Below are 24,092 nucleotides of genomic sequence, written 5' to 3' on the forward strand. Positions count from 1 at the left end.
ATGATTCGGACATACTTAAGCATTGCTACGGGTGAGAAAGTCTCATCGTAGTCAACTCCTTGAACTTGTCAAAAACCTTTTGCAACAAGTCGAGCTTTGTAAACAGTAACATTACCGTCTGCGTCAGTCTTCTTCTTAAAGATCCATTTATTTTCTATGGTTTGCCGATCATCGGGCAAGTCCACCAAAGTCCATACTTTGTTCTCATACTTGGATTCCATCTCATATTTCATGGCCTCAAGCCATTTCGCGGAATCTGGGCTCATCATCGCTTCCTCATAGTTCGTAGGTTCATCATGGTCTTGTAACATGACTTCTAGAACAGGATTATTGTACCACTCTGGTGTGGATCTTACTCTGGAAGACCTACGAGGTTTGGTAGTAATTTAATCTGAAGCTTCATGATCATCATCATTAGCTTCTTCACTAATTGGTGTAGGAATCACGGGAACTGATTTGTGTGATGAACTACTTTCCAATAATGGAGAAGGTACAATTACCTCATCAAGTTCTACTTTCCTCCCACTCACTTCTTTTGAGAGAAACTCCTTCTCGAGAAAGGATCCATTTTTAGCAACAAAGATTTTGCCTTCGGATTTGTGATAGAATGTGTACCCAATAGTTTCCTTTGGGTATCCTATGAAGACGCACTTCTCCGATTTGGGTTTGAGCTTATAATGTTGAAGCTTTTTCACATAAGCATCACAGCCCCAAACTTTAATAAATGACAACTTTGGTTTCTTGCCAAACCACAGTTCATAAGGCGTCGTCTCAACGGATTTTGATGGTGCCCTATTTAAAGTGAATGCAGCCATCTCTAAAGCATAACCCCAAAATGATAGCGGTAAATCACTAAGTGACATCATAGATCAGATCGTCTAGTGAATGCAGCCATCTCTATTTAAAGTGAATGCAGCCATCTCTAATGCAGCCGTCTCAACGATTACGACATTCGGACACACCATTTTGCTATGGTGTTCCAGGTGGCGTTAATTGTGAAACTACCCCATGTTGTTTAAAATGAAGACCAAACTCGTAACTCAAATATTCTCCTCCACGATCAGATCGTAGAAACATTGTTTTCTTGTTCCAGTGATTTTCCACTTCACTCTAAAATTCTTTGAACTTTTCAAATGTTTCAGACTTATGTTTCATCAATTAGATATAACCATATCTGCTCAAATCATCTGTGAAGGTAAGAAAATAACAATACCCACCACGAGCCTCAATACCCAATGGACCGTATACATCGGTATGCATTATTTCCAACAAGTCATTAGCTCATTCCATTGTTCCGGAGAACGGAGTTTTAGTCATCTTGCCCATAAGGTACGCTTCGCAAGCACCAAGTGATTCCTAATCAAGTGATTCCAAAAGTCCATCGGCATGGAGTTTCTTCATGCGCTTTACACCGATATGACCTAAACGGTAGTGCCACAAATAAGTTGCACTATCTTTATTAACTTTGCATCTTGTGGCTTCAATACTATGAATATGTGTATCATCACTATCGAGATTCAACAAAAAATAGACCATTCAGCAAGGGTGCATGACCATAAAAGATATTACTCATATAAATAGAACAACCATTATTCTCTGATTTAAATGAATAACTGTCTTGCATTAAACAAGATCCAGATATAATGTTCATGCTCAATGTTGGCACCAAATAACAATTATTCGGGTCTAAAACTAATCTCGATGGTAGATGTAGAGGTAGCGTGCCAACGGCGATCACATCGACCTTGGAACCATTTCCCACGTGCATCATCACCTCATCCTTAACCAATCTTTGTTTAATCCGTAGCCCCTGTTTCGAGTTGCAAATATGAGCAACATAACCAGTATCAAATACTCAGGCGCTACTGCGAGCATTAGTTAAGTACACATCAGTAACATGTATATCAAATACCTTTCACTTTGCCATCCTTCTTATCCGCCAAATACTTGGGGCAGTTCTGCTTCCAGTGACCAGTCCCTTTGCAGTAGAAGCACTTAGTTTCAGGCTTAGGTCCAGACTTGGGTTTCTTCTCTTGAGCAGCAACCTTTTTGTTGTTCTTCTTGAAGTTCCCCTTCTTCCCTTTGCTCTTTTTTCTTGAAACTAGTGGTCTTATTGACCATCAACACTTGATGGTCCTTTTTGATTTCTACCTCCACGATCTTTAGCATCGCGAAGAGCTCGGGAATAGTCTTGTTCATCCCTTCCATATTATAGTTCATCATGAAGCCTTTATAGCTTGATGGCAGTGATTGAAGAACTTTGTCAATGACACAAATCAACTGGAAGATCAACTCCCAGTTGAGTCAAGTGGTTATGGTACCAGACATTCTGAGTATGTGTTCACTGACAAAACCATTCTCCTCCATTTTGCAGCTGTGGAACTTGTTGGAGACTTCATATCTCTCAAGTCGGGCATTTGCTTGAAATATTAACTTCAACTCCTGGAACATCTCATATGCTCCATGACGTTCAAAACATCTTTGAAGTCCCAATTCTAAGCCGTAAAGCATGGCACACTGAACTATCGAGTAGTCATTAGCTTTGCTCTGCTAGACGTTCTTAACGTTGTTAGTAGCATCTACAGCAGGCCTGGCACCCAACGGTGCTTCCAGGACATAATTCTTCCGTGCAGCATTGAGGATAATCCTCAAGTTTCGGACCCAGTCCGTGTAGTTGCTGCCATCATCTTTCAACTTAGCTTTCTCTAGGAGCGCATTAAAATTCAAAGGAACGGTAGCACGGGCCATTGATCTACAACAACATAGACATGGAAAATACTATCAGGTACTGAGTTCATGATAAATTAAAGTTCAATTAATCATATTACTTAAGAACTCCCACTTAGATAAACATCCCTCTAATCATCTAAGTGATCACGTGATCCAAATCAACTAAACCATGTCCAATCATCATGTGAGATGGAGTAGTTTTCAATGGTGCACATCACTATGTTGATCATATCTACTATATGATTCATGCTCGACCTTTCGGTCTCAGTATTCTGAGGCCATATCTGCATATGCTAGGCTCGTCAAGTTTAACCCGAGTATTCTGCATGCGCAAAACTGGCTTACACCCGTTGTATATGAACGTAGAGCTTATCACACCCGATCATCACGTGGTGTCTCGGCATGATGAACTGTAGCAACGGTGCATACTCAGGGAGAACACTTGTACCTTGAAATTTAGTAAGGGATCATCTTATAATGCTATCGCCATACTAAGCAAAATAAGATGCATAAAAGATAAATATCACATGCAATCAAAATATGTGACATGATATGGCCATCATCATCTTGTGCTCATGATCTCCATCACCGAAGCATCGTCATGATCTCCATCGTCACCGGCACGACACCTTGATCTGCATCGTAGCATCATTGTCGTCTCACCAACTATTGTTACTACGACTATCGCTACCGCTTAGTGATAAAGTAAAGCAATTACATGGCTATTGCATTTCATACAATAAAGCGACAACCATATGGCTCATGCCAGTTGCCGATAACTTTGTTACAAAACATGATCATCTCATACAACAATTTATATCACATCATGCCTTGACCATATCATATCATAGCAAGCCCTGCAAAAACAAGTTAGCCATCCTCTACTTTGTTGTTGCAAGTTTTACGTGGCTGTTATGAGATTCTAGCAAGAACCGTTCTTACCTACGCATCAAAACCACAACGATTTTTCGTCAAATGTGTTGTTTTAACCTTCGACAAGGACCGGGCGTAGCCACACTCGATTCAACTAAAGTTGGAGAAACAGACACTAACTAGCCACCTGTGTGCGAATCACGTCGGTAGAACCAGTCATGCGTAAGCGTACGCGTAATGTCGGTCTGAGCCGCTTCATCCAACAATACCGCCGAATCAAAGTATGACATGCTGGTAAGCAGTATGACTATTATCGCCCACAACTCTTTGTGTTCTACTCGTGCATATAACATCTACGCATAGACCTGGCTCGGATGCCACTGTAGGGGATCACAGTAATTTCCAAAAAAATCCTACGATCACGCAAGATCTATCTAGGTGATGCATAGCAACGAGAGGGGAGAGTGTTGTCTACGTACCCTCGTAGACCAAAAGCAGAAGCGTTATGACAACGAGGTTGATGTAGTCGTACATCTTCATGATCCGACCGATCCTAGCACCGAAGATACGGCACCTCCACGATCTGCACATGTTCAGCTCAGTGACGTCCCACAAACTCTAGATCCAGCTGAGGTCGAGGGAGAGTTTTTTCAGCACGACGGCCTGGTGATGGTGATGATGAAGTTACCAGTGCAGGGCTTCACCTAAGCATCACGACGATATGACCGAGGTGGAAATCTGTGGAGGGGGGCACCGCACACGGCTAAAAGATCAACTTGATCAACTTGTGTGTCTATGGGGTGCCCTGTTCCCCGTATATAAAGGAGTGGAGGAGGGGAGTGCCACCCTCTATGGCGCGCCAAAGGGGGGAGTCCTACTCCCAGTAGGAGTAGGTTCCCCCCCTTCCCTAGTGGGAGTAGGAGATGAAGGGAGAGGGAGAGGGAGAGAAGGAAATGGGGACCGCCCCCCTCCCAATTCGGATTGGGCTTGGGGGGGTGCCCCCACCTTGGTCGCCTCCTCCTCTCTTCCACCATGGCCCATTAAGGCCCATTGACTCCCTGGGGGGTTCCGGTAACCTCCCAGTACTCCGGAAAAATGCCGGCAACTCGGAACATCTCCGGTGTCTGAACATAGCCTTCCAATATATCAATCTTTATGTCTCGACCATTTCGAGACTCCTCGTCGTGTCCGTGATCACGTCCGGTATTCCGAACAATCTTCAGTACATCATATCACATAAACTCATAATACCAATCATCATCGAAGACCCTACAGGTTCGAGAACTATGTAGACATGACCGAGACATGTCTCTGGTCAATAACCAACAGCGGAACCTGGATGCTCACATTGGTTCCTACATATTCTACGATGATCTTTATTGGTCAAACCGCATGACAACATACGTTGTTCCCTTTATCATCGGTATGTTACTTGCCCAATATTCGATCATCGGTATCTCAATACCTAGTTGAATCTCGTTACCGGTAAGTCTCTTTACTCGTTCCATACTTCATCCCACAACTAACTCATTAGTTAAAATGCTTGCAAGGCTTATAGTGATGAGTATTACGGAGAGGGCCCAGAGATACCTCTCTGAAACACGGAGTGAAAAATCTTAATCTCAATATATGCCAACCCAACAAACACCTTCGGAGACACCTATAGAGAACCTTTATAATCATCCTTTTACGTTGTGACTTTTGGTAGCACACAAAGTGTTCCTCCGGTATTCGGGAGTTGCATAATCTCATAGTTTGAGGAACTTGTATAAGTCATGAAGAAAGCAGTAGCAATGAAACTGTAATGATCATAATGCTAAGCTAACGGATGGATCATGTCCATCACATCATTCTCCTAATCATGTGATCCCATTCATCAAATGACAACACATGTCTATGGTAGGAAACATAACCATCTTTGATAAACGAGCTAGTCAAGTAGAGGCATACTAGGGACTATATGTTTGGTCTATGTATTCACACATGTACTAAGTTTCCGGTTAATACAATTCTAGCATGAATAATAAACATTTATCATGAATTAAGGAAATAAATAATAACTTTATTATTGCCTCTAGGGCATATTCCCTTTAATACCAGCTCATGGTGTCGGCGGGGAGGTGGGCGAGTGGGGGTGCGGCGGCGTTGCTAGGGTATGCTCGCTCCTGTCGGGGCTCGAGGAGGCAGGCCGGCCAGGAAGTGGAAGTTGTGGACTAGCCAGTCCACGACTTCCACAGTAAGAAGGACGATGACCCATCCGCTTGTGTGAATGACAACCAGGGCCCGCCGCTCATGCGAATTGAATTTGGGTGGTGGAGGTAGGTGGACGGCCGCCACGCGTCCCCGAGGCGGACGACTAGCAAGCGCGTGCCCGTCCATTTGGCGTTCGTGTGGCTGCAAGCCGAGTGCATGTTTGCGCCGAAAATGGGGCGGGCCGGACGTGAAACAAATAAAATTTGCGGATGCGACCATGCGTTGGGCCGTGTCATCTGTCCGTTTCGGCCCAAATGGACATGAGTGGACAGGATGGGGTCACGCGTTGGAGTTGGCCTAATATTAGCACTAAGATTTCCCATGATCACATATTCGCGTATTTCGGTCGGGTCTGGAATACTTGTAACCCTGAAATTTCGAGCCAGATTCAATCTAATATTTAGATTAGGTTAATTTTTTTTGAGTTTTGTAAAGTCAAAATCCGAAAGAATTTCCAAAATTTCGCATATTCGGCGATGTCCCAAAGTTTTTCGTTTCTGAACTAAATAAACCTTAGTCTACTACTACTATCTTCTTTCACAATTGTTGTAGTGTAGCTAGATGTTTAGGCAGGAAGGAGGCTGCAAAATTTTCTATTCCCCTCTCGTTAGGGTTCTCTCCTCTCGGCGCCCGCCGCTGTTGAGAATACCATCGCCACTGATCTCTCTCCCTCGCCCCGACGCTCAAGCCGATCACGGGGCAACCTCCGCGTTGCTGCCTGGACTTCGTTAGGGTTTGGGGAGGAATCGCTCATGTGCTGCCTCGTCCCTTGGGTAGCCCTAGGGTTTAGATGGAGGCATCGTCTTCATCACGCACGCAGGAGGAGAAGGAACTTGACGAGATGATGGCTGAACTTGGGATCGCTGAGGAGGAATTTGATGACCTAGTTTTCGAGGATGATATGTCGGATGCTGCTGCCAATCCCCGCTGGCTTGCGATAGGCAAGGTGCACACATCTAAGGAGTTTGGCGACTTCTGGTTCTACAAGAACATGAGGAGTGCGTGGGATTTAGCGCAAATAGTGAAATTCAGATCTTTGGGTGATAATCTATATACTATGCAATCTTCTTGTTTGGGAGATTGGAACAAGGTGATGGAGGGTGGTCTGTGGGCCTTTAGAGGACATGAGGTGGTGTTTTTAGTCTATGATGGATTCAAAAAACCATCTCTGATTGATTTGAACTGCTTCAAAATCTGGATCCAGATACATGATCTGCCCGATTGGTATGGACCTTGGGTAAAACCCTTGGCTGCAAAGGTGGGGGCTCTGTGTGAGGATGAAGATGACCATGGTGACTTTGCTGGTAATTTCTATAGGGCTAGGGTTACACTGGATGTGAGGAAGCCTCTCAAAAACCATGTCTCCATCGTGAAAAAGCAGAAATGGCAGATTTTCAAGGTTAAGTATGAACGCCTTCCGGATTGGTGTGCTGATTGTGGTATGATTGGTCACTTATATACCAAGCATGGGGATGGTGTTCATGACCCAAAAGCATTGATTTTCAAAGAGTTGAGAGTAGCTTGGAGTATGAGGGGAGGAAATAGAGGAGGGGTTCGAACCCAGGAGGTGGGTGAGAACTCTGCAAAAGCAACATCTCAAGCTGCTGTTATGGATTTAGATAAACGGATAATGAATGAGCATCAGGATGGGTACCTGAACAGAAAGAGGGGAGTGGATGCAAGTCCCTCGGGGCAAGCTCGTCCTAAGAATGTTTTGACTTTGCCAGGGCTGGGGACTGTTCCAGCAAGTCCGTCGCCGAAGCAAGATTTGAAGAGATCAAAGTCGGATAACTCAAGTAAGGTCGTGGTTGGTACCAATGTGCAGAAGAATGCTTCATCTTTGTCGGGCTCCCCTAGGGAGCGCCGCTAGAATTAATGAATCTCATGAGCTGGAACTACCGGGGAGGGGGAAATTCCCGGACAGTTCGCGAGCTAGTGACGCTAGTGCAGTCGCATTCCCCCAGGATGGTGTTTTTGTGTGAGACAAGACAGAAAGAAGAGAAAATGAGAAGATTGAGAGGCTGGCTAGGCCTCAAAGGCTTTACTAGTGTGCACAGCAATGGCCTCAGCGGGGGCCTTGCTCTCTTTTGGCATGAAAATCTGCTAGTGGATATTCTGGACAAGGATATGATCGATACATCGATGTGGTGGTTCGTTTACATGCTGACGCCGAACCATGGAGGGTAACATTTTTGTACGGTGAGAATCGTCATCTTATGTGGCAGAAACTTCAATCCCTATAAACCACCTCGGATCTTCCTTGGCTGGTAATTGGGGATTTCAATGAGTGTCTATGGGATTTCGAGCATTTTCCGACAACACCAAGACCTAAAATACAAATGATGGCCTTTCATGATGTGCTTGAGGTATGTCAGCTGGTGGATATCAGTTTCTCAGGTGTGCCGTTCACATATGATAACAGGAGATGCGGGACAGCAAACGTGCATGTACGTTTGGATCGTGTTGTGGCCTCTAGTGCATGGCGTAATATGTTCGCTTTCTCATCGGTGTCCCATGTGATGTCACCATGTTCTAATCACGTGGTTCTTATTCTTAAGTGTGCTCCGGACCCTGGACCGAGTGCAGGACGCCAACGCTAATACGAGATCTTCTGGGAGTGAAGTGGTGAGCTACCTGAGTTGGTGCAGCAAGCATGGGAGTCGGCAGGATCAATTGGGAACTTTGAACAGCTACAGTAAGCCCTGAAGAAGACCATGTCTACTTTAGGCATATAGAGTAGGAAGAAGTTTGGTAATATCATCCGTGAGCTTGCCAAGTCCAGTTCACAACTCGAGGAATTGATGAATATGAACGTTGATCATAATGATATACAGCGAGTGACTGATAGAATGAACGAGTTACTATACCAGGAAGAGATGCTATGGCTCCAAAGGTCGAGAATAAATTGGTTGAAAGAGGGGGACATGAGCACGAAATACTTTCAGAGTAAGGGAGTTTCGAGAGCTCGCAAGAATAAAATCCGTGAACTTGTTGATGATAGTGGGGTTGCACATTCAGACGAGGCAACAATGAGAAATATGGCTAATGAGTACTTCCAAAGAATGTACACGGCTGATCCGAACCTCATCCACACTCCGGTTTTGAGCCTGTTTGATGCATTGATAACTGATGACGATAATGCTAAGCTATGTGCTGCTTTCAGTGATGAGGAAATTATGGATGCCCTCTTTCAGATTGGACCATTGAAGGCCCCGGGTCCGGATGGATTTCCTGCATGTTTTTTTCAGCGTAACTGGAGTACGTTGCGGGACAGTGTAATCTCATCAGTGAAGGATTTTTTCAATTCATGTGTGATGCCGGAAGGGGTTAATTCAACCTCAATCGTTCTTATCCCAAATTTCGTAATCCTTCAAAGTTGACCGATTTTAGGCCTATTAGTTTATGTAATGTAATCTATAAGGTCATATCAAAGTGTTTGGTGAACCGGCTCGGCCAATTCTAGATGATATTATATCGCTGGAGCAAAGTGCTTTCATCCCCGGAAGGATGATTACAGATAACGCACTCATTGCCTTCGAGTGCATCCATCATATAAAGCAAGAGAAAGATCCTACTAGAAGCTTTTGTGCCTATAAGCTCGACTTATCAAAGGCGTACGACAAAGTTGATTGGGTTTTCTTGAAGCAAATGATGCAGAATTGGTTTCTCTCATCGTTGGGTGGACTAGATTATGACATGTGTCACTTCGGTGAGGTATTCGGTAAAACTTAAAGGAAACCTTCTAGATTCGTTTGCACTGTCGCGGGGGCTACAGCAAGGTGACCCATTATCACCCTTCTTGTTCCTTTTTGTTGCTGACGGGCTCTCTGCCATTCTGAAGCATGAAGTCAATATTGGAAATATCACTCCTGTAAAAACCTGTAGAAGGGCGCCGGGAATATCACATCTTTTATTCGCCGATGACTCTTTACTATTTTTTGAAGCAACACAGGATCAAGCCTTGAAAGTCAAAGAGATATTGGACATGTATGCAAGTGCTACTGGTCAGAGCATTAATCTAAACAAGTGATCCATATTGTTCGGACATGCATGCCCAGAGGCTGCCCAGGATGCGGTCCGAACTGTCCTTGAAGTTACTAAGGCAGAATTCGAAGAGAAATATTTGGGTCTTCCTACACCTGAAGGTCGGATGTCTAAAGGACGGTTCCAAAATTTGCAAGCTAGTCTCACTAAGAGACTTATACAGTGGGGAGATGGGTGGCTGGCGCAACCGGGCCGTGAAGTTTTAATCAAGTCAGTTGCACAATCTCTCCCAACATCCATCATGGGCGTTTTTAAACTTCCGTTCTCAGTTTGTGATGACCTAACAAGGATGGTTAGAAACTTATATTGGAGCTCTAAAGATTGGCGTAGAAAAGTACATTGGAAGTCTTGGGATTATTTGATGCAGCCAAAATGTAAAGGAGGGCTTGGATTCCGCGATTACAGACTATTCAACCAAGCACTCCTGCATGCCAAGCTTGGAGACTTATTGATAGGCCGGAGAGCCTTTCTGCTCGACTGTTAAAATCTCGTTATTACCTGGATGGTCAGCTTGAGGACACGGTCTTTTCTGGTAATGCTTCCCCGTCTTGGCAGGCTATAAGTTATGGACTAGAGCTCCTAAAAAAGGCCTAGTCTGGAGAGTGGGCAATGGAGAAAACATTCGTGTATGGAGAGACAATTGGATACCTAGACCCCACTCTTTCAAACTGGTCTCTCCAAGAGGTAATTGTCGTATCCGCTATGTGTTCGAACTACTTAATGACAATGGATCATGGAATATGAACTTGATGCAGAATTACTTTTGGCCTTGTGATGTGGATGCGATCATTAAAATTAGAGCATCTCCAAGGCTTGAGGAGGATACAATTGCATGGGGACTAGGGAGGTTTGGACAATTGTCGGTGAATTTGGCGTATGAGTTTGCTTTTGATGAAGCCAACCGGGAATCTCAATCTGCGTCTAGCACTAATCCGGAGGGCTGCCGGGCCATCTGGAACTTGATATGGAAAACGGATATCCCACCAACAGTCAAAAACTTTGCTTGGAGAGTGGTCTCAGACTCCCTTCCTACTTGGGTTAATAAGCATAAGAGGACCTTGGAAACCACCAACATATGCCCAGTGTGTGGCGTGGAACCAGAAGACAACTTCCATCCATTATGTCGCTGCCCTAGAGCACTGGAATTATGGATGTATATGTCGGAAGTTTGGAACCTTCCACCGGGGTGGATACTATGGTGAATGTCGGGAAGGAATGGTTGTTCAATGTGCTACAACCATTACATGAAATAGAGAGGTCCATGCTTCTTATGACACTCTGGAGGTGTTGGTTCATACGTAATGAGATAGTGCACAATAAGATTCCGCCGCCTCTTGAAGTATCAAGGAGGTTCCTTGTTAGCTATTTGGAGTCTCTAATTGCTATTAAAACGAACACACATATGGATCCAGCCAAGGAGAAATCAATCATCTCTTATCACCGCGTGTTACTTTAGGCTGATATATTGCCCTCGCCACCCGTCCCCAAGTGGGCTGCACCACCGGAGGGGTGGGTAAATTTAAACACGGACGGATCTTTTGATGCTGGCAGGCAGGAGTAGGTATGGTGTTACAGGACCCTTTGGGAGGCGTAATCTTTTCAGCATGCAGAACACTTTACTCGTTCGTGAAGCTTTGGAGGCAGAGTTGTGTGCTTGCATGGAAGGGTTATCTCTAGCGATCCAGCGAAGTGATCATCCAGTGGCCATTGAGATGGATTCACTTGTTGCTATAAAGTTGATCCAAGAGCAAGAGAAAGATGGATCTATTTATGTTTCATTAGTAAAGAGATTAGATATCTCTTATCTCTCCGTGAAAGTTGTATTACCCATGTAAACCGAACTCAAAATCAAGTTAGCGATAGTCTAGCAAACTTGGCTCGTACCGAGGGAAGAACCATGACTTGGATTGGTTCAGGACCCCCGACAGTGCTTGAGCTACTCACCACTGATTCTAACTCTTTGTTGGCTTGAGTAATACAATATTTCCACCCGAATTTTTTTTGCTGTAGTGTAACATTCCTGCATTTTGTGGAGCCCCAGCAAAAGCAAGGCAAGTAGGCAAAGGCATCCAGAAACAGTCGGGAAACCAGGAAGCAGAGCATTTTTTAACATAATCCCAGTTCTACCCTCCCCTGCTTCATTCCAACATGGCGAATCCTAACCTGTTAGGCGCACAACGCGAATCACTGCCATTGCTGGTGCAAGCGAACGCGCGCCCTTGCATGTGCGTGGATACCCTCTCTCTCTGTCTTCCTGCACAAGTACTGACACATGCATGGCCTACATTAGCTTCCCTCTCTTCTCTAACTCCCATCGTTTTTCATTTTCTTTTGACAATTTAGATGGTACATATCTTTAGAATCAAAAAGTCATTTTCAAAACTTTTTACATATTTGAACTCGTGACGCCAAGCCCTTTAGACCAAGTACAGTCTTGGATACATTTGAAACACTTTTTTTTAAACTTTGCCTTTAAACAGTGAATAACTTTTCGTTTTTATTCTAAAGTGCCAAATAAACAGAATCAGGGCTGAAGAACTTTCTAAATAGTGGGTCTGCACTTTGTTACAAATATGAAAGAACTTTGCTAGAAAATGTATATGCAAACAAAGAACTTTATCGACAGCTGGGCCGAACTGTGATGAAATGTTTATTGAACTTTGTTGAGCCACACACAATTTAAATTTATCTAGGGCTCGCAACTTAATTTGAAATATATTGATATTAGACTTGTCTTGAAGAGCTGACTGTGAGAAACTCAAACACATAAACGAAAATTTTGGGTAATTTATTTGAAAGTAATGGTGAAATTTTTGGCTATTCTGTAATTTTATTTAAAGAGCCACAGCATGCATGTGAATATGACGAGGGGGTACACTGCATGGCTGACAACTCGGTGGGGCAGGTAGATTGGACATGACCCTAGATGGAGAGCTAGGATACAGGTTGTGCGCGCCTTATGGGCAAGTTCCGTGGGGCTCTTGATTTCTTGAAACTAAAGGAGCTTCACCTGGGCGGGCGCCAATTCACCTGGTCCAATGCATAGGCCATCCCGGTCCTTACCAAGATTGACCACGTGTTCCACTCCGACGATTGGGACATGCTCTTTCCCAATGCGCATCTTCAGGATATCACTGCAGCTTGCTCGGATCATGATCTATTATACCTTCAGGGTGCGTTGACATCTTGAGAAAGTCTTCCTTTAAATTCGAGGAATTCTAGCTTCGTCTCCCGGGCTTCAAGGACACCGTCACCTTGGCATGGAACTAGCCTGTCCAGGCCCGTGATGCCATCCGCAAGATTCATATCAAGCTCTGTCGGACCGCGAAGGCCTTGCGCAAGTGGCAAAAGGAAAAAGTTGGGATGCTTGGCTCCCAGATCGCAGTTGCCAAGGAGATCATCTGGCGCTTGGATGTTGCTGAGGAGGGAAGACCACTCTCGGTCTCTGAGAGGTATTTGCGTAAACAACTGAAGGCATCGTACCTGGGGCTACTAGCCATTCAGAAAATCAAGTTGAGACAACGCTCTAGGCTCAACTGGATCCGCCTGGGGGATGCCACCACTAAGCTTTTCCATGATCGTGCGAACGGACGAAGGCGTAAGAACTTCATTCAGACGATCACGGCCACCTCGGAGCTGGCAATTACCAGACAGTACAAGGAGTGGGCCCTTTTGGACTACTTCCAGGCTAATATCGGCACGCCTGCCCGACGCACCAAGTCCATTGTCTGGGAGAACATCAGGATGCATCGCCATGACCTATCGGCTCTGGACGATCCATTTGACGAGGCGGAGATCAAGGAGGCGGTATTCTCCTTACCTTCGGTCAGGGCCCCGGGCCCTGATGGTTTCATCGGTGCCTTCTTCAAATCATGTTGGGAGATCATCAAAGCGGATGTCGTGGCTACGGTGATGCAGGTCGCGAACCTGCAAGGCGCCTGCGCTGGCCTGGTAAGTTCAGCTAATATTATTCTGCTCCCAAAAAAAGTCGGCGCATCATCGGTTGGCGACTATCTCCCTATCAGCTTGATACACAGCATCTCCAAAATCTTCTCCAAGTTGTTGGCTAACCGGCTAGCCCCTCTGCTTCCGTCGCTGGTTTCCAAGAGCCAAAGTGCCTTTGTGCAGAAATGATGCATCCATGATAATTTCCTACACGTGCAAAACTTGATCAAAGATTTGCACTGCTCTTCAACGCCAGGCCTTTTCCTCAATCTCGACATCTCCAAGGCTTTTGACTCTGTGGGTTGGGCTTACCTCCTGGAGGTGCTACAACAATTGGGTTTTGGACAGCGCTGGCGGGACTAGATCTGCATGACCCTCGCTTCATCTTCCTCCAGGGTGCTGTTAAATGGGGAGCCGGGAACCCCATTCATGCATGGAAAAGGCCTTCGCCAGGGCAACCCGGTGTCGCCTATGCTCTTCATTCTCGCCATCGATCCTCTGCAACTTATGCTCCGGCCGGCTTCCCAGGCTGGGATCCTCAAGCCCATCATGGCGCGGCCGGCCTCCCGCAGGGTTTCTCTCTATGCGGACGATGCTGGCATCTTCGCTAACCTGGTCAAAGAAGAGATCGACGCCATCGCTCGGATCCTTGCTTGTTTTGGGGATGCATCCGGCCTCATCACAAATTTCAGCAAGACCGAGGTGTTTCCTATTCGCTGCCAAGACATTGATCTTTCGTCCATCCTCTCGGCCTTCCCGGTCAAGCTGGCCTCGTTCCCCGACCGATACCTGGGTCTCCCACTACATACCAGGCGACTGAGAAGGGTTGACCTCCAACCTCTTCTGGAGAAGGCAATGGGCAGGTTGCCGGGCTCGAAGGGGAAGAATCTGGCGCGTCCGGGCAGGGTCTCCCTTGCAAAGTCCGTGGTGTGCGCCATTGCAAATCATCACCTCACTGCGCTCCCGCTCCCCACTTGGGCAATCCAGAAGCTCAGTAAGATCACTCATAACTTCATCTGGTGTGGGGAAGACTCCGAAAACATGTCAGGTGGACACTCTCTGGTCAACTAGAAGACTGTTTGCCGTCCTAAGCCCATGGGGGGCCTGGGAATCACAGACCTCGAGAGATTTGGTCGGGCGCTCCGACTTCGCTGGCCTTGGCTTATGTGGACTGATCCTGACCGCCAATGGGTGAGCTCTGCGGTGCCCTGTGATGAGACGGATATGGCGCTCTTCAGGGCTTCTACCAGCATCTCCTTGGGCAATGGGAGAAAATCCTTATTCTGGCACGACGACTGGACAGGACGGGGCCCTCTGTCCTGGGCCTTCCCGGAGCTGTACAAAATTGCCACCAGGAAGCGGAGATCTGTGATGAAGGAGCTACACGAGGAGAACTGGATCAGATCGGTTGCCTGTCTTTCATCGCCTACCCACCTCTAGGAGTTCATTGCCCTCGCTTCAGTCATCACTCAGGTGGCGTTAAACCCAGACCAGGAGGACTCCATCACTTGGCGGTGGACCCCCAATGGCATATACTCTGCTGCCTCGGCCTACGCGGCCCAGTTCTCTGGATCCTATCCCAGGTTCTCCCCGGCCAAGATTTGGGAGGCACATGCTGAGCCAAAATATAAGTTCTTCGCCCGGCTTGTGCTCCACGGGAAGATCCTCACGGCCGACATGCTAGCCATTCATGGCTGGCCGCACGACCCTTGTTGTCCCCTTTGCCTTCAGGCTCCGGAGACGACCACTCATCTCTGCAAGGACTGCCCGTTTGCTGCTGCAGTTTGGTCTCACGTCCAGGTGTGGACGGGAGAGGACTCTGGGGCCACGCCCACGTTGCCCCCTTCGATGGGGATTTCGGACTGGTGGGATTCGCTCACCACCAATCTGCCCAAGAACGACCAAAGAAGGCGGAGTGGCCGCTTCCTTTACACCATCTGGAACATCTGGAAGGAGCGAAACTGACGCATCTTCAATGGAACTTGCCTCACGCACCTAGAGGTGGCAGCTATTGCCTTCGAAGACATCAAGCAAAGGTCCCTGGCCTTTGTCCGGGCACAGGTGGCAGCCGGTATTGGCTGGTTAGTGCCATCGTGTGGTTTTTTTTCTAGAGGTTTTTGTCCGGTTTCTCTTCTAAAAACCGGAACACTCTTGTACATAAACCTTCTTCTTCTTATATGAAAAGGCAGTGATCCTATCGGTTCCTCAAAAAAAAAATCCACTTGGGCTTCGTTCTCTTCCCAACCAACTCATGTCGCCGGTATAAAAACCATGGAGGCGCTTCCGGTCGTTTCAACTTTCAACTCGACATCAAAGGAACATTCCATGGTTGATCCAAGCAGCACATGCACGCCTTCGGGAAAAGGCATTTACTTTCGCGTTCCGAGATAATTTCCATGCTTTTGATAAAAAGATGGGTTGGTATCTGAATGAAAGTCGGTAAGCAATCAATCTAGTGATGTCCTCGACAGACCAGGAAATGTAATAAACTTTGGAGCCTCATCATTGGAAAGATTGACAACTTAACGGTCTGAAAAACTATTCAAAGTTCACAGCGCGTATCTCGACCGCCTAAATCTACCCATGATGCATGTGAGAAAGCAGAAAAGGGCCCCGCTAGGACCCAGGCTAGTCTTGCCCAGTAGTAGGTGACGCTGTTGGCTAGTCTTGTCCAGTAGTAGCTAGATTCGCTTTACCCCTCCGGTTGAGGAATTAATTCATGTGATCATCTCTCTAGCCTATGCTGTTGGAAGTTATTTAAACATCACAAAATTAAAATATCATGTTATTGAAATTGTTCTCAAAGAATGTTCCTTAAATAGTTTTAAATAGAACCAAACTTTGTTAAACTGGTATCTGAACTTTGTCATGACAAATAGAAGAACTTTTGGAAAACTCTGGCATAGCTCGCAATTTTTGAAAAATAGGTAGAGAACGTTTTAACCATATTTTTGGAACTTTGTCGCCAAAACTCAAAGAAGTTTTCAATTTTTATTGATTTTTTCAAAAGTCCTCCTGATTTTCATGGCAAAGTTCAGGCACATCCTTCACAAAGTCTGACAAAGCCTTCATAAAAATTGCATGCACGTGATTTTTTAATGAGGTTGTGGGTTAACCTGTAATAATCCCACAGTAACTAGTGACGTTATCATGCAAAAAAAGTAACTAGCGACATTAATTATCTAGGCCAGATATAATTATGAGGCTGACCTGCTACTAAACAGGAGCATGGGAGGAAAACATGCGCAGAGCATGCACAGGACCTAGCTAGAGAAACGAATCTACTAGCCTGTGGCTGGTGCATGGCTGACAAAACGGTGGTCCTAACTGATTGGACATCAAGCATGATGACGGGCTTGGATTCGCGCTGTATATGGAACACGAACTTAAAAAAGACGTAAAAAACCGCGTCCCACGCCTTCTTCTTTTCTTCTTCTATGTCGCCGCGGCTCACCACCGGCGTCGTCAACTTTTTGGCGCGCCGTGCCATGACCACGCACCACCGAGCAGCAGCATTTCCCCTCCACTCGCCCGGCTCCTCCACCAGCTCCGCCGACTCTGTGTCGTGGAGCAGCTGCCACCACCACGCCCCGGCCACGCCGCCCCCGCCGACATTCGGCACCAACGACGCCGACAAGAAGCTCCCGCCCAACATGCCCTCCTGGCACCAGGACGCCTCTGCGCACAGGGCAACGGCGGCGCCGCTGAAGCAGGAGGCGCCCGGCGTAGGCGGGGCGCGCGTTCCGCGGCGTGCGGAAGCGGCCTTGGGGCAAGTACGTGGCGGAGATCCGGGACTCGATGCGGAACGGCGTGAGGGTGTGGCTGGGCACGTTTGAGAGCCCGGAGGCGGCGGCGCTCGCCTACTGATGATTGGAATGGTGCTTTTCTTGATCCAAACAGATTACAGAGAGGAGTACATATAGAAGGGGGCGACGCCCAACTGAATCCAGGACGTGCACAGATTGGGCGAGGGTCGTGGGTTGACTGGGTTGGTCCCGGTCACCTGTCTAACACCCCCTATAGTGTCAACGGCGGGCGCAACGACGTTGAGACTGGCTCGGATGTCGGTGAAGGCTGCTGTCGGAAGGCCCTTCGTGAAGATGTCAGCAAACTGGGCACTTGTAGGTACGGGCAGAACACGGACGTCACCTAGAGCTACCTTCTCTCGTACAAAATGGATGTCTATCTCTATGTGCTTAGTACGACGGTGCTGCACAGGATTACAAGACATGTACACAGCAGAAATGTTATCACAATAGACGACGGTGGCTTGATGAAGTGGCCGGTGCAGCTCGCTGAGTAGTTGACGAAGCCAAACCATCTCGGCGACCACATGTGCAACAGATCTGTACTCGGCTTCGGCAGAGGACCTGGAAACAGTGAGCTGTCTTTTTGACGACCAAGAAATCAAGTTATCACCCAAGTACACACAATAACCAGAAGTAGATCGGCGAGTATCCGGACATCCAGCCCAGTTAGCATCAGAATACGCGGTGAGTGAAGTAGGTGGAGAAGCTGTGATGGAAAGACCATGGTTGAGAGTGCCTTTAAGATACCGAAGGATGCGGTTGACATGATTGTAATGAGGAAGACGGGGATCATGCATGTACAAACACGCCTGTTGAACGGCATAGGTGATCTCTGGGCGAGTGAGGGTCATGTATTGTAGTGCACCAGTGAGACTGCGGTATAAGGTAGGATCGGACAGAGGTTCACCATCGGAAGAAAGTTTGGTCCCTGTTTCAGCTGGTGTGCGACAAGGATGGCATTCGGTCATACCAGCTTTGGAAAGAAGATCGAGTACATATTGGCGCTGTGAGAGAAAGAGTCCAGAAGAGGAACGGGACACAGCAATCCCCAGGAAATGGTGCAGAGGACCGAGGTCGGTCATGCAAAACTCATTGCGTAGAGAGAGAATGATGCGGGCCAGAAAAGAATCAGAAGATGCTGTGAGCACAATATCATCTACGTAGAGAAGTAGGTAGGCAGTGTAGTTGTCAGTTTTGAGAATGAAAAGAGAAGAGTCTGAACGCGAAGGAAGAAAACCAATGGTGCGAATGAACGTGGCGAAATGATGAAACCACACGCGAGGCGCCTGCTTGAGGCCATACAGAGATTTGTTCAGCTTGCAGACGTGATTAGGGAGGGAAGAATGGACAAAGCCGAGAGGTTGGCGACAGAAGACAGTCCCGTTGAGAGAACCATGGAGGAATGCGTTCTTGACATCTAGCTGGTGAATGGGCCAGGAAGAGGAGACAGCAAGGCTCAGAACGACACGTATCGTACTAGGTTTAACCACGGGAGAAAAGGTTTCATCAAAATCAACACCTGCTTGTTGAGAATCACTGCGACAAACCCACCGCGCTTTATACCTAGCCAGAGAACCATCAGAGTGGAATTTGTGCCTAAAGACCCACTTGCCAGAAACAACATTTGCATCGTGTGGACGAGGAACGAGAGACCAGGTATCATTAAGGAGGAGAGCATCATACTCGTCTTTCATGGCAAGAAACCAGTTGGGGTCGAGAAGAGCTGCTTTGTAGGAGGAGGGAATGGGGGAAATAGGAGTGGGCGAGGTGTTGAGATTCAGGCGTTTCGCAGGGAGACAAAAGCCTGTTTTGCTTCGTGTACGCATATTATGATCATTAGTAGGAGGAGCGACGGGAACGGCAGTGGGAGGCAATGGTTGTGGGGGCGGTGAAGAAGAAGAGGCAGGGGAAGTGTCGAGCAAGGTGTGTGGGGAGGAAGAGGACGGTGGATGGGGAGTGGAGGAAGATGCATGCAGGCGGGTGGATGGGGCGGTGGCAGGCGCAAACGAATCTGGCAAGCGATTGGCTGCATGGGAAGCTGGCGAGCGATTGGCTGCATGGGGGTCGGGTCGAGGAGTGGAGTGGGGAGTGCTGGTAGTGCGTGTGGGGCCCGGAGAGGAGGTGCGCACGGGCATGTCTGACGCAGCGGGATTGGTGGGAGCGGGCAGGTGGGATATGTTTGATGAGACTACGTGAACAGGAGCAGAAGCGCCATGCACGTTGGTCTGGTGAGAAGCGCTGGTGGTTTTTGTGGCAGAGAGAGGGGTGGTAAAATCTTGCGGTGAATGAGAAGAGAAGGGAAATAATGTTTCATCAAAAGTGACATGGCGAGAGATGATGAAACGGCTGGTGTGCAAGTCAAAACAACGACAACCTTTGTGTGAGTCCGAGTAGCCAAGGAAAACACATGGCAAAGAACGAGGAGCTAGTTTGTGAGGCGTTGTGGCACTGAGGTTGGGAAAACAGAGACAACCAAAAACGCGTAGGCTATCGTATGGTGGTGGGGCATGAAATAATGATTCAAAAGGGGAAGTCTTAGGGGATTTGGTGGTGGGTCGGATGTTAAGGAGATATGTGGCATGACGAAGGGCTTCAACCCAGAATTTGGGCGGCATGGAGGCTTGTATGAGAAGGGTACGGAGTATGTCGTTGATCGTGCGAAGAGAGCGCTCTACCTTGCCGTTTTGGGAGGAAGTATAAGGACACGAACAACGAAGGAGGATACCGTGGTGAAGAAAGAAGTCACGGTTGCGAGCATTGTCAAACTCGCGGCCGTTGTCACATTGTATAAACCGAATAGGAAGATAGAAATGGGTGTATACATAACGCTAAAAATTGACAAATAGAGCATGAACATCAGATTTGTTGCGAATGGGAAAGGTCCATATGTAATGAGAGAAGTCATCGACGAGTACAAGATAATACTTAAACCCAGACACACTAGGGATGGGTGAGGTCCATAGGTCACAATGCAATAACTCAAAAGGAAAAGTACTACTACTGGTAGAGGTGCCAAAGGGCAAGCGAACATGTTTGCCCATTTGACATGCGGGACACAACGTGGAGTCATGCGAGTCTCGAACGTGCGGAAGCTGGAAGTCTTGAAGAAGCTTGGTCGTGGTGTTGGAGTTGGGATGGCTGAAGCGACGATGCCACAGGGTGACGGAGGCATGCATGGCTTGGGGAGTCGGAGGGGAGGCGCCGTGGAGTGTGTAAAGATCGCCGGAGCTATTGAACCGAGCTATCACCGCCTTGCTGTGGAGATCCTTCACAGACAACCCAAAAGGATCAAACTCGACAGAAACTTGATTATCAATTGTAAAACGACGGACGGAAATTAAGTTCTTAATTAGAGCAGGAGCGACTAATACTTCACGGAGAAGAAGGGGTGACCAAGAAGAGGGAATGGTGCAGGAACCAACACATGAAACAGGAACCGTGGAGCCATCGCCAATGGTGATAGAGGGAAAAAGAATGGAGGGATGGAGGGAAGAAAGCGTACAACTACATGCTGACATATGAGAGGATGCACCCGAGTCAAAGATCCATTCCGTACATGTGTCTTGTGTGGTAAGGGAATTCAGGGCAGCAATAAGAGCAGCTTGATCTCACGCCGGTGGTGCTGAAGACGATGTCGAGGCAGCAGGCTGGTATGTTGATGAAGAAGGCTGCGCGGAGGGACCAGCCATGTCCCAGCTGGAGACCGGAGGAGCGCCGTAGGGGTACATAGATGCAGCTGTTGGAGCCGGAGTGGACTGGTACAGAGGCGCATAAGCCGTGTAGGCGTGCGGCGGCGGTCGTGAGCCGAGAAGTCCAGGGGCGCCGACAGATGGACGCATGCCAGGCGCCCAAGCCCCACTGTAAGCGGGCGGAGCACCATATGGTGAAGGCGCAGTCCAGGGCATGGGCCAGGCTTGAACAAGCCCGGTCCATGGATCTGTTAAAGGGCGCCATGCTAAAGATGGAGGCGCTGCAGATGGCATGGGTGCAGGGGGCGCCGCGGGAGCCGGTGGTGGAGGCGCAGAGGACGATGAAGATGCTGACGAGTTGTGCTTGGGTGGACGGTAGACTGGATTCTTCCCCTTGTAGTTGGGGCTGGGACGCCATCCTGGGGGAGGTAGCGCGGCGGGCGGCGCCGGCAAGGGGGCCGCCGGTGGTGGAGCAGGGTGCGCCGTGGTGTGGAAGAGGCGGGGAGCGCCAGTCTTGCGCGCCTGTGTTTGTTCCTCGAGCTGCAGCATGGATCTTGCCTCGGAGAGAGTCAGCAGAGGGCGGAGAAGCGGGATCAGCGACGCCTGCTGAGCAAGCCGCTCGTCGAGGCCGTCCATGAGCAAAGTTTTAAATAGCGCGCTAAGCATCTTAGCGCCGGACCTCTTTCAAATGCTATAGCGTGCTATAGCGGAGCTATAGCGCGCTATTTAAAATCTTTGCTCATCTGTTTGGACCAAAGTCTCTTAGCGCAAGACCTTTTGTAAACACTATAGCGTGCTATAGCGGAGCTATAGCGGAGCTATAGCGGGCTATTTGAAACAGTGTCCATGAGGGCGTGAAGAAGAGAGCGATCGCCAACAGTTTCGCCAAGTTCGCGGAGTTCGTCGCCGATCACCTTGATTTGCTGACAGAAGACGCCGACGGGGCGATCGCCCTGGGTGATCGTGCGAAGCTCGGTGTTGAGGGCGGAGATGTGCGCATCGCGATTGTCTTGGAAGAGGCGCCGGAGCTCCGTCCAAATGTCGCGCGCCGTGGCGCCGTCCTTGACGACGAGGTTGAACAGCTCGGTGGAGATGCGAGTGTAGAGCCACTGGATGATGGCCAGATCGTCTTTGAGCCAACGAGGGTTGTGCGGCTCGGGTGGAGATGCATCGGAGATGTGATGCAGCAGCGAGCAATGGCCGAGGTGGATCTCGAACAAGTGACGCCAGTGGTAGTAGTTGCGGCTATGGAGATCAAGAATGATGGGAATGAAAGGAGTAACATCAGTGATGGTGTCGCTAAAGGAGAGGGATGGGATGGTGAGGGTGGTGGAGTGGGTGGCCGGAAGAGTGGAGCCGCCTGCCGTCGCCGGGGTTCGCCATGGCGGTGGTAGTTTAGGAGAGGATCGTGAGATAATCTGATACCATGATGATTGGAATAGTGCTTTTCTTGATCCAAACAGATTACAGAGAGGAGTACATATAGAAGGGGGCGACGCCCAACTGAAGCCAGGACGTGCACAGATCGTGCGAGGGTCGTGGGTTGACTGGGTTGGTCCCAGTCACCTGTCTAACACCTACGACCAGGCGGCCTTCGCCATGCACGGCACCGCCGCCGTCCTCAACTTCCCCGCCGACCAGGTCCGCCGCTCGCTCGAGGGCGCGGGGGAAGACGTGCGGGGCCGCGCCCAAGCGGCGGCACTCCATGTGGAGCCAAAAAGCCACGGCGCCGGTGGCGTGCCGCAAGGCCCGTGGCCGGCCGGAGGGCGTGGTGATGGAGCTGGAGGACCTTGGCGCGGAGTACCTCGAGGAGCTGCTGGGCGCCGCCGACGACATGACGGCCTCGGCCTCCGGTTCGTGGTGCTCGAGCCATCATTCCATCTGATGCAAAGAAGAGAGTTGGGGACGATGGGTTGATCGCCATTTGTGTAGTTCTTTCTTCCCTTCCCTGTTGCTGTTGCTGGTCGGGTCTCGTTCCAGAATTTAGATAGCTTGTGTAGGATTGAGAAACGGCTTGTCTGAATTTAGATAGCCGTGAAAGATCTGAAGTGACAAATGTTTGAGTTTGAATCCAGTCAAAATGAATGCATGGTTGTAGATTTTTGTGTGGCTTGGCTCGCTGTTTTTTCTTTCGTTTCTTTTCAAAAAGAAACAGAAAAGGTACACGGGATTGTTGTTAGTTTTTTCAGTTGGCGGGTAAAGGGGGCTGGAAAAAAAGAAGCAGGCATTTCCTGATCGACTAGGTCAAATCCGAAGTCCAAACATGCCTGCAAGTTGATGTTGGTTTGTGTTGGTAGGCAGCCACGTGCGAGTATATGTGTACAAGATAAACACAATACTAAGAGCATCTCCAATACATGATGCAAATTTAAAGATGTAAAACACGAGATGTAAAAAATTTACATCTTTAAAAAATGCATTTTACATCTTCAAAAAAAGGCAACTCCATGTAAAAGAGCAACTCCGATAGATGATGCAAAATGGAGATGTAAAACTGGCCGCCGGTTGCGTGGTTGTGTATAACTAGTCGGCATGAGCGCCGGTGGCCGAGCGCCGAGAGGCGGGAGGAGCGACGGCCGAGCGATGAGAGCCGGGAGGTCGAATGCACGGCTATGAATTGAGCAATGGATTGGTCTCGGCGGGGACGACGTCGTGCGGCGCGAGAAGGTCGAGTCTGGCGGCGGAAAAGCGGAAATACTGACGGTGGCGTGGAGGCAGGTGCGCGGTTCGAATCCGGTGGTGGCAGGGC

The 24,092-nt window shown here is 48.2% G+C and overlaps 1 pseudogene; it reads left to right on the forward strand.

Moving 5' to 3' along the window:
* Positions 1 to 17,333: 17,333 nt before the first annotated feature.
* On the forward strand, positions 17,334 to 23,228 carry LOC119309482 (annotated as a pseudogene).
* The last annotated feature ends 864 nt before the right edge of the window (positions 23,229 to 24,092 follow it).

The sequence above is a fragment of the Triticum dicoccoides genome, chromosome 1B (assembly GCF_002162155.2).
Source record: "Triticum dicoccoides isolate Atlit2015 ecotype Zavitan chromosome 1B, WEW_v2.0, whole genome shotgun sequence".
In the NCBI taxonomy this organism is placed as follows: domain Eukaryota; kingdom Viridiplantae; phylum Streptophyta; class Magnoliopsida; order Poales; family Poaceae; genus Triticum; species Triticum dicoccoides.